Here is an 11,816-nt window from a genome sequence, read left to right as displayed (position 1 = left end):
GTTAAGTCAAAGTCCATCAAATCATTAGATGTCACTGTGACGGACCAGAACAGAAGCCTAACTTGCCAAGAACTACTTGATAAAGAGAAGCACAATGTGTGTGTAAGGTTAAAGAAATGAGCTATTAAAAATTGAATGAGTGTAGGGTTAGACAAACAGAATTAGACTACAGGGTTTGGAGAAACAAAATGATAGCATAGGATCTGATAAAATAGATTTTCAAAGATCATATCAATTCAAGATCATAACACCAACATTAGAGAGATACCAATGCTCTCTCTAAGCGATGTACACCTGTTCTAAGGAGCATGCAACCCCTCAATATGGAAGCAACATCTCTCACATTATCTCAAATATACATTGCACACAATAAAGCTAGGTTTAAGATTTTTCCAGCCTAAAAAGATGTGTCCAAGCTGAACCCACTGGCATCGCCACCAAGCCAGTATTAGTAATCATGTTGGTCTCCCACTTGATTTAAATGATGACATTCAAACCTGAATTTTGAAATTTCCGAATGTGCATATGTTCTAAGTGAGTTGGCAAACTTAACACAAACTACAATGATATCTGTAAACCATGTTCCACTCGGAACTACATCACCAGAACTTGCATACCAATTCTGCTACTATGTTGCAAGCCCATTAATTACAGAGCGCTTAACATCCTGATATACCTCATATGCATAATCCTCAGATCAGTAACCCACCATTAGTTATATTTGTGGCCTACTTTCTCAGGCTAAACACGTCTAACACTTATTGTGGACTAGCATCAATAGCCTTTTCATGCAGGATAAGCCAAAATACTCCAAATTTCTTAATTGTTTCCAACAGATCTAGGAGGGACAACACTTACAAGTCGATCAGTACACATGAACATGGGATAATCGACAATAATTGACATTTCAGAGGTCTTCGAGATGTTATTCTCTAGATTCTTTGTTAAAAGTCTGAGAGTTGTTCCTCGCCCTGTGAGAGTATGCATGAACTATTCATACTTTCTTCCTGATTGAAATGTGTCCCTTGCCACTCAACCAAAAGCTATGCTTGACTCACCCCAATACTTTCTTCTACATAAACCATCAGGTCAAGTTCTAGTTCATATGGCACTTCCTTGCAAACATTATAGTTCACTCTTAACTGTAGCAGGCCCAAAATAGACACTAGAATGCACATCGTTTGGATTAAATAAATATACACATAGTTATCAGGATACCATAAATGAGACCTTCAGATTACGGGCCTCCACGTACAAAGTGAATTATCCTGTTACAAGCTGTGAGGTCAAAATATCTATAGCAAAAGGACAACAAGACTTATGACATCATTTCCCATCCCGAGTATTAGACCCAGGTCTAGGATCCAAAATAACAAATTGACTCATTATCAAAAGGGATGCCCACTAGAGGCCTATCCATTAACGTATTTGGACGAAGGTACTGAACGTAAGGGCTTATTCGAAAGTCTGGATCAGATGAGTCAAAAAGAGGCAGCAACCTGCTGGGACTGCTGTTCACAGTTCTCTGGACCCCTTGAAAGTTGCCCAGACTATTAGCCATCATAAGTCCTTGATGGGGCTGCATGCTCTGCTCCACAGAAAGTGTGGTTTCTTCAAGATCCTGACCACTTGTCGGTTTGAGAAGTCCATTTTCATCCGGAGTCCTGCAGCCTGCCTGGCTAACAGTAGGTCTCAACAATATAATTTCATCATGGACCCTGCTACTTTCTGGGCTTTCTTGGTCGCAATGCTGCACGCTACCACAAATCTGAGCTAAAGATTGTGAAAAAGACTGTCCTTCAGATATGACAGCAGGAGGATTTCCTTGCACTGTGACTTCAGTTCCCTGCTGACAACTGAATGTTGCTTCTGCAGGCAGATCTTTCTGAGTACGATGTCCAAAAACAATAGCATTGAGTGTTCCTTGAAAATCTTCAAGGCTCTGCGCAATTACAGGCTTTGTTTCTTGCCGGTAGACACACCCTAGTTGGTGCAAGTTTCGAGCAGAGATATCAGAGAAACCATTGATCTCAGTGGAATGGGGACATTCTGCATTTAAACACGTATAGACTCTGCTTGTTAATACAGCGGACTCTCCAAAGTACTTTCTCTTCCTTTCTTTTCCAAAGGTCTCAGGACCATGCAGTACATCAGAGCTCCTATCAGAGTAAGGAAAAAAATTATCATCTACATCAGTTTCCTGTTTACACACAGGCTTAATACATGGGTTGATATTGTCTGTTTCTGCATGCCACTCTTCTTTGCATCCAAGTACTACAGGAAGATCATCAAGATCGACATCATACTCACTCCCACTGCCAATTGAGAAGACTCCAGAGTTACCAGTTGCCTGTGGACCATCATAAGACAAAACACCCGATAGCTTGTTCTGCTTGTGTGCCAGGGCCTCCTCATGGCTCAAAACTGCAAGCCAAGTTGAGCTCTCTTTTGCTGTCATTTTATCCTGCAGGCATTTTGATTGCCTTACAAGTTTGCGAATTTTAGGAATGTCAGGAAAAATATGCTTGATAACTGCTGTCAACACTCCTACTTTCCAAGCTTTCTTCAGGTCATGTGGCTTCTTATAAGGTGGAGGTCCTTGTCCCTTTTGCAAGCCAGTTTCTGGCCACCACTCTTCATCACCAGTTGGCCACCATGGAGGTGAAACCCCTTTCTCAAGGGGGTAGCGCCTCTGCGGAGGGTCACAATGTTGCATAAGCGCAGACAGCAGGGACCCCAGAGTAGTGTCCTGAAGCTCTTGTAGAGTGTGGGGTGTGGAAGCTGCAGATGGATCACCTTGAACCATCCCTGATCCACCATGCTCAGCTTGGTACTTGGTGACAGCGGCTGGACCATTCCGGTCAAACCTGACCTTCTCTTTCCACCACGCCCTAATATTGTCAGATGCACCACTAACAGGTTTTCCCTTCTCTGGTATTATTCCATACACGAAAGCCTGTGCTTTGCATACCTCCATCATTTTCAACATGTATTTCAGGATGCCATCTTGTGCTCTGGACATTTTCTTCCTGCGTGCTTGTTCTTGGGACTGCTTCTGCTTTGACCTATCACTGCGCCCCTTCATCTTCTGCTGTTCTTTCATCCGCTTCAACCTTATTCGATCTCTCCACATTCTCTTCTCCAGCTCATCCACATCAATCTCATCATCACTGAAGTCATCATCTTGCAAGCTATCTCCTTGATTTTCCCCTGCAAAGTCTGTTCTTTCTGCATCAAAAACCTCTGGGCACTCTACACCACTGGGGCATTCCATGGCTTCCAGCAATAATTAGGAACACAGTTCTCCTTCGATGAAATGTCCAGTCACGACTTCTAAAGTTCTGCACTCAAGAGACAGAGAACACAAATAGTTGTAAAAAAAGGCACACCAAATAAACAATACATACCAATATATGCCTGCAACATCACATATAAACACTAAATCATGAGAAACCAGTCATTTAACTGCGTCAAAGTTCAGTGCAGTAGCTAATCCTGAGCCTATTACGTTTGGCGTAAGGTAGCATCCTTCTCAGGAAACATCTCTTACAGAAAAGATGGTACAAACTTGTGGCAAAGATGTTCAGAAAAACTTGACAAGGTAAAATCCTTACAAATGCAACTGAGGAATGAAAACAAGAATACTCAACAAATGCTTCACTGGAAATGGGGTGTCTGTGCAACTTTGGTAAGCAAAACCTCAGAGTTTAAGTGGAGCTAGCATCCTCCGCAATATCGTGTGAAACCTTGCCTATGAGGTACTCAACAGGTCTTTGTTCTGTGGAAGAATCCATTACGTACGAAACTCTGCCCATAATCACGAAATCAGGCAAACAAACTAGCTGCAAAGTAGAAAGGTTTGTGACAAGAACACAAGATGTTGATAAAAACATGTGAGTGAGGCAAAGGTAACCCGATGGACAAGTCCAGTAAGGCTCCCTGAACACAGGCACAGAGAGAGAGAGAGAGAGCAACAATCTCCTACTGGTCAGAACATAAATACACCTGGCAACCCCATCGGGCACACAATCCTTGACACCAGAATGCGCTCACGAAAATGGCTAACGCAAATACTTGCCTGTGTCTGGGACCATCTCTTGTACTGGAAAAGATTGTCTCAGACAGAGAGCAATAATTCTCCTGATGGTCAGAACATAAACGACCAGGCAACGCGCTCCAGCACACGATCCTTGAAGCCAGAATGCGCCTGCAGAAAGGGCTAATGCAAATACTTGTCTCTGTCCGAGACTATCTTTTGTACTGGAAAACAGCCATATCCCCCACAATCTCTAAATAACAAATCCCTCACAATCTTTTGACCCATTAGCTCCCCATCAATCTTTTTTTTACCAATAATCGAGATATGCCAACTGCAATCCACAGCCAGAGCCTTTCCCATCGAACATACAGAGAACAAAAAGATATAAATTTCCCAAAACGAAGCACAATATCTGCACTGTTGCTGTGGCAAAAAATAACACTTTTTAATGCTAAATTATGAGCCCAAAGCCTTCAATCAGAGAAACCTGAAGATATGCAGGCATGTAACAGGAATTAACACATTTGCCATTCTCTGTTTCCCACCCAATAAATGTGAAAAATCAAGATATGCAGGCATCTAACAGGGATTGTACATTTTTCCATTCTCTGTTTCTCACCCAGAAAACGTGAAAAACAACTCAAACATTAAGCTGAAGCTAGTGAGCAAAAGGAGCAATTGGCAGCAAGCTTTAATGGAGAGGCTTACCTGATTAGGGCCAACTGATTGTGGGCGATGCGGCGGATGCACACAGAGACACGGAGAGGGAGAGAGAGAGAGAATTGACTTGAGATAGTTGAAGAAGAAGAAGAAGAAGAGAGTTTTCAGGTAGAGGAAGAGTACTGATATGGAGGCAGTGTTAATTGTCAGGTGGGTTAGGTAAGTGTGTCCATGGTGAAAGGCCCTATGTGTGTGTGTCAGTGTGTATGTGTATGTGATCTACAATTGAGGAGGCAGCTGGGGAATAAGGGAACATGGGGAGGCTGGAGCTCTCGCTCACATGAACACAAGCAATAAAGTAGAGATCAGTTTTACAACACATTGCTGTGCTCTCTTTTCTTCATCTAACATTTTATTTGTATGCTTACACCAACATATATCCATATTTTTACATTGCTTTATCTTTATCATCGCGCAACATTATTCTAATCCTATGATTGCTCCTCTCTAGAGTCCTTGCTTTTTGCCTTTCCTTTTGTGAACAACTTAGGTGTGCCCGGTGCTAGCTGCCTTTTTAATATGTAATTCCACCCCTTCATTTGAGACTAGCATGGCCCTTGGAACATTAAAAAGCTTCTAAATTCTTAACTGATTAAGACATGTTTATACATTCACATTTGATTTAATATGCCTAAGTCTCGTATCACATCAACATGCAATAATCTAGTGACACATATGCTAATTTACATTATGAGTGACCTAATCTAGCAAATATTTCCGAGACATAAATTATTTTAAGTCTACATTGATTGCACAATCCCATGTCTAAGTAGCCCCTCTTGTCGCTTTCATTTTGAAATTGGGGGATGGCCTTCATGACCTCATCTTCTCTTCAAATCAATAGCAAGCAAGATTCTCAATGAGGAGGGTAGTCAATATGTTTAGTAGCATTTCATGTAAGAGCTAGGTTAGCTCTTGGAGATCACCCTATCAAGAGAAAGAGCCCCTTACAATTTCCTCCTAAAGAGTTGAATAACATTTCATGTAAGCTAGGTTAGCTCTTGGAAATCACCCTATCAAGAGAAAGACCAAAGAATTTGTTGAAAATACAATCTATACCTCCTTGCCTATTAAGGAATTTCTAGTGAGGTCATGCAAGAGGTACTCCAATACCGTGAAGGTGGAGTCTCTATAGTTGGGTTAATTAATGAAACCTCCAATGAAGTGCAAGAGATACTCCAATACCGTGAAGGTGGAGTCTCTATAGTTGGGTCAATTGATGAAATCTCCAATTAAGTGCATAATGGTAAGGAAAATTTGACCTTTGAGGTCATTCTAACAGAATATCAAAACCCAAATTACCAGCCTGGGTGCCTGAACCTCATCCAAAGTGTGGATTGAGGTTGAGTGTTGGCAATGCAACCCACACCTTGAGAATCATGTTTCATGGTTGCAAAATGAAATGCATTAGGGGTTCTAATGCATTAGGCATGAGAGTGTGCAAGGCTAGCCAAAAAATCAAAGCAACCTCATGATTAATGTAGCCCCCTTAATTCAAATTCATTTTTGGCTCTAGAAGTGTCATTTCAAAGCTCTAGGTTTGGGAGGTGTCGAAGAGCCTCATGAGGTTGGAAAGTTTCCAAATACACAATGAAATTTATAATTACTATAGATAAAACTATCAACTTATGTTGCATGTTTGAATCCTAACAACAATGGAATAGGGTGAATTTTCTCTATCGCCCTAAGGTGTTTAGCTCTTAATAGTCTGCATTATGCCTTCTAATTAAGTTCACCAAATAGTCGTTATGGCTTCCTAAACCTTGAAAGTTGTTTATATATGCACAAAACTTACATCACACCATAAATAACTATGGTGTGCATCTTAATAATGGAAGTTCTTACTAAAGTGTCGCACAAGTCTTATGTTTGTGAGATGGAGAGGTCATTGACCAAAGTCTCTTATTTTGGTGTAAATTTCCTAAGATGTCATTGAAGAATTTAAATAATTTTGTCATGGTATTTGTGTGTGAGAGACACAAATCGAATCAATGGCTATGTGGCTAAATATATAATGACTAGTTATTGCTATTTAATCACATTATTGGTTCTTCGCCATTAGCTTGATGATGTGTAGTTGTTGAAATACAAACTTCTAAGGGACCTAATCAAAGATTGAGCCCACGAATAGTAAGCAAAAGATGTGGTAAGCTTATTGCCCCATTGGGAGCTTAGTATGGGAAAGTGTTGCATATATAGGTTGGGCAAAAAAACAATAGACCAATGTTGTAATAAGAGTATAAATAATAGAATGGAAAATGTGATGAGTATATGAGCATGTATCTTAAGAGAGGGTGAATCCTTATGGCAGAAAGTGACTATATATGTTAAATCTCCCCTTTGAGCCCAAAGAATCTAATTTGGGTGGTTCTAGTGATTGAGTTTGAGATAAGACACCTATCAAACAATGAGGGAGGCCTGCATTCTCAATGGAGCCAATAAGTCTACCCTCTAGCACACTAACATAATGATGTAATATGAAAGTGTTGCACCATAAATTGATTTATCATTAATCACACCCTCAGGCATGTAGACAAGTTGATTTGAGATTGCTTATTATCGGCATTCTATGGAGATCTGACATTTCTTATTATCGACCTTCTATGGAGATGTTTTGGGGCATGCAAATATTGTCATATGTGTGTGCATAAACATGACCGTCAATGAGTAGTGCCCATGAAAAAATGTGCAAGTTTTGGAGAGAGGGGTTTGCAAAATCTAAGAATTTTTGTGACTCATTGAGGTAGAAGGGTTTTGTAATGGATACTAGAAATCTTTTCTTTAAACACTAGCCATGAGCCAATGTGTGCATACACTTACTACTCAATGTTCATGAAAAACTAAGGTTCAATGGAAAACTAATTGTGTTGGCCTTGTTGGCATTGCTAACCAAGCCTATTAGTTGCATGTTGCATGGTTTGCAAGTTTGTGAAGCTTGCAAGGTTATGCCTCACTCACTTAACATTTTTGTGAGTAAAGCTTGCCGCACTTTTTGAAGTAGTCATGCTATCATGTGGCAACTTGCCTTTGTTGACAAAAGAATGGTGGAAAATGCACTTCACATGCAACAAACTACACACTTTGCACCTAACGTTGTCTAAAAATTGGCCAATCTCAAGATGCAAAAGTTATACTTTGATAGCCAATTTATTCTTAAAATAAAAGTTATGGTTCAATGTTGGAGCACTTTCCAAACAATTCGTGATGTATCTTTGTTAAAAAAGTGTATGTAAGGCAACATAATTGAATTGACATCATTTAAAGCAAAATATCAAATGTCAAAACTAAAATGCTCCAATGGAGAAGTAGACCTAAGTATCTGATGCCATTTAAAATGGTTACTGCATCAAAGCCTAGATTAACACATAACATGTATTATCATACCAACATGTATGCACACATATACTCAAATAAATCATAACCCAATGACTTGTTATCTTGCAACTGAACACACATATGTACTTTCACCCACTCAGATTTTCTTACAAGGATAGGCACTTTCATTTTAGGATATATATTCAACTACATTGACCTATGATTAATACATGTTTTCAATATGGAATCAAAGATTCCACCATTGATTAATCTGTTCAAAATTCCATCCTATATGTTGATTAGCATGATGGCTTTGTGGCATCAATGCCAAACCCTACAAATGTGGATTATTGGGTTTGGGGGGGGGGGGGGGGGGTGGGGGGGGTGGGGGGTTGTGGAGGTAGCTCGTGGATTTAGGAGTTTTCCTTATGGGTTGCATGCTGTTGGAGTTGAAGTCTCTATGAAGGATTGTCTAAGAGTTTCTACTTGTCTACTTGCTTTGGACTTGCGAAGGATTATGATGCTGATGTTGTTGATGTGTGAGCCTTGGGAGAGAGTTTGATTTTCTTGGATGAGGACAATGAGTGTGAAGGTGCAGTTATGTTTGAAAGTGAGAGTTGCTTTGGATTCAATGTGCTTGAAGAGAGGATTGTAAATGTCAAGTTCATTAAAGAGTGAGCTAGCATGTATCATTGATCGCAACCTAAAGATTGTATGTTGTACCTTGTATTGAGCTACAAGAACATTAACCTTTGTTTAGGTTATCTATTGACCTGCGGTGTGTTGTGATAATCAATAAGTCGGGGGTTCTTTCGTATGCTAATATCTTGGTTTGTGCTCTAAATCTCTTCCTTTTCAACATCACATTTTTTGGTGCCCCTAGTTTAGTTTCTACAAAATTCAAGTAGAAAAACATCTATGGAGTTTAAGTAATTACTTGGTAGCAAACAAGGAAGATGATGTTATGCGATTTGCGAAAGATTTTGAGACAAGAAGTTTGGTGGGTGGATTGTAATGAACCTATTCTGTGAGAGATAATACAATAGTGGACTTGCATAACTCATCAAGCTCAAGCCATTCCTCATCTAGCATAATTGCAGGCAGTTGCCCGCTCAACCTCAATGGTTGAGAGATAATACAATAGTGGACTTGCATAACTCATCAAGCTCAAGCCATTCCTCATCTGGCATAATTACAGGCGGCTACCCGTTCAACCTCAATGGTTTGATCTGTGATTTCTACACCAACACCTGCCAAATCTGGCTCTTCCGATAAGAGTAATTTGTACCATCAAGCTTAGTGATGTTGAAAATAGCATGATCAGTAGACGAACTCACCATAATGCAGGCTGGAAGACTACAGACAGTGCAAAACTGCTTGCTGTTTATTGCAGAAAATGACCAAAAATCACCAAAATTGAGAGAAAATGGCGAGAAAAGTGTAACTGCTGCCCACCAAGTACTAGTGAAAGTACATCATTTCAAAATATTTCAGCATGAAAAATCCATGTCAGTCCGGAGTTATATACTTGCTGTAATAAATGACAGTAGGGTACTGTGAGAGTCAATTGCTGACCAAATCACTGCACCAAGTCAATAAATGATAGTCAAGACATGAGCAGCCATAAACGGGCATAAATCAATACCAAACAGTCATCAAGACCCTGAGCAAACACCTAAACATGTCACCAAAGCATCCGTCAGTGAGAGTAGGCATACCCCCTGGACAGTAGGGCAAAGTATACATAACACTGGCAAGACCTGGCACCAGTAGGTGTATGCTCACAAGAGTGCAAAGCCCAAGCTCAGGTCAAAAGCAACTCCAAGATGTTAGTGCATGAACCATGCAACATTTAAGTGTAAGAGATTCCAAAGTCTCAAGTATCTGCAAAATGCTCAAATAGCATAAAACCTCCTGTTCAATGTCGGTCAAGCATACAAGATGCTCCCAATTGGCACAAAAGGTGGATAAACGAGCTCAACAGCTCAATCAAACCAAGTCAAAGTACCAAAGACAGGTAACCAAGACAATGCCTCAATAGCATCCCAAGAGCATGACGGCTAGGTAGCATCCATGAGCAAGACATACATCCCAATAAAGATCTCTGACAACCAAAATGACATCCAATACAAAATTCTGGAATAGCAAATGAGAATCCAAGCCAAGTCTTCAGAGAGCACTAAAGCTCAACAAGTACATGGTACACTGTGCCAAGACAAATGCATCAAGCCGTAGGCATCGAGTAAGCATGTACCCAAAGAGCATATAACTGTCAAAGCACTGACCACTGTCAAGCATAGACCGATGTCAATAAGTGCGGGCTGAAATAAGCTCAAGCTTCCAAAAGCATCCACATCTAATGACAAGCTCGAAGTCGTCCATCGATGATCAATACATCATAGCATAACCTAAGACATATACCCGAAACCAATAGGCATATGTCAAAGCATGAAAGATAGCTTCAGCCCAAGAGTATTCAACATGCATTTACTGTTATAAACTGTGTATTTCCAGCCCCACAATCAGGCCAAAATCATAGCATGACATGTAGCTTCAATGCCCCAATCAATCGGGATGCAATAGGCATCAAACCGGTTATGTAGTCATGCCCAAACAAGCATAGGCATAAACTGTGAATGTAACACTAGCATAAATGTATGTAGACTATTTATAATAGTCCTAAAACACTTTTTTCAGCCACCAAACCAATGCCTAATCTCAAAGGATCAATGCCAAGTATCAATACATGTGCAAAAAGCCTGAAATGGAGCCCAAACAAGTGCTTAATGCCAAGTTGGAGCTGGAGCTGAAGTAACTAGTGTGTGGCTGAATGAAATCTGTCCAAAATCAGACACAGATTAGCGTGATGATGCTCTGCTCCTGTTGGTCCACGTGGCAGGTCTGGAGAGATTGGAGGGCTCAAACATGAGCCAAATAGGCCTTGGAACAAGCCTCTAGGGCCCACAACCAGTGGCAAAGAGATATGAAGATTGGAAGCTTCAATGGTGATTGCCCTATTTACCTAGACATGTGGACTGAAATAAATCTCTGAAATAATGAAGCAATACCTCAATGTCAATGCCCTGATGGTGCCTCAATAGGCCGGGAAGAAGCTCGGGAAGCCAGGGAGTGATGGGAGCTCAAGAGAATGAGCTATGGCTACCAGGAAGGAGACCCAATGCGAGTGGGGAGTCAATGGGAAGCTGAGAATGCCATGAGCCAAGCTCAAGAGTCGGGAAGCTGAGCTCTGATACCAGTTGAAAGGTGAGAAGGATCGAAGCTTGCACGTGAGAGCTATGGTGGGAGAGCAAGAGCAAGAAAGAGAGAGACAAGAAATGGGAACTCCAACAGTCACAATGTGTGACCGGGCCTTCCTTTATTCAAACTGTCACTAAAAGAATAAAGAATAAAGTGACGGTGACGGGCGCCCGCCACCTGTAGTGTGAAATGGCGGTGATTGTCAGTGTAGTAATAGACGAGTGGTTAGGCGGAGGCGCCTTTACCCCCAACAAAGATCCCCATGAACTTCATGGCTATTAGATTTCCAACAAGTCCCCCAAAGGTCTCCAACTGTCATGCAAAAGTCTGGAGTTCATTCATTTTGAACCATTCATAATAAGTCAAAAATTGAGAAAGGTACTCTTTCTTGCATAATTCTAATAGCAAATAATTATCATGTAGGTAATGAAGCCTGGGATACAAACCACTTTTAGATGTTTATTCTACCATCACTCCAATAATT

At 40.7% G+C, this 11,816-nt stretch overlaps 1 pseudogene across 6 annotated transcripts; it reads right to left on the bottom strand.

The window, feature by feature from the left end:
• Nucleotides 1-1,028: 1,028 nt before the first annotated feature.
• LOC148021967 (ETHYLENE INSENSITIVE 3-like 1 protein pseudogene) lies at nt 1,029-5,093 on the bottom strand (annotated as a pseudogene). Of its 6 annotated transcripts, none has more exons than XR_015694429.1 (3): nt 4,748-5,093; nt 4,351-4,462; nt 1,029-3,341 (listed from the first exon to the last, which is right to left on the bottom strand). The product of XR_015694429.1 is annotated as an ETHYLENE INSENSITIVE 3-like 1 protein pseudogene, transcript variant X5 (transcript). The 6 variants fall into 6 exon arrangements; XR_015694427.1 differs by lacking the exons at nt 4,351-4,462; nt 4,748-5,093 and adding exons at nt 3,700-3,807; nt 4,006-4,336; XR_015694425.1 differs by lacking the exons at nt 4,351-4,462; nt 4,748-5,093 and adding an exon at nt 3,651-4,336.
• Nucleotides 5,094-11,816: the final 6,723 nt, after the last annotated feature.

The sequence above is a fragment of the Lygodium microphyllum genome, chromosome 17 (assembly GCF_053477565.2).
Source record: "Lygodium microphyllum isolate KBCC chromosome 17, Lygodium_microphyllum_v1.1.10, whole genome shotgun sequence".
Classification (NCBI taxonomy): Eukaryota; Viridiplantae; Streptophyta; class Polypodiopsida; order Schizaeales; family Lygodiaceae; genus Lygodium; species Lygodium microphyllum.
The sequence above is the reverse complement of the archived record's forward strand: the minus strand, read 5'-3'. Positions and strand labels throughout refer to the sequence as shown.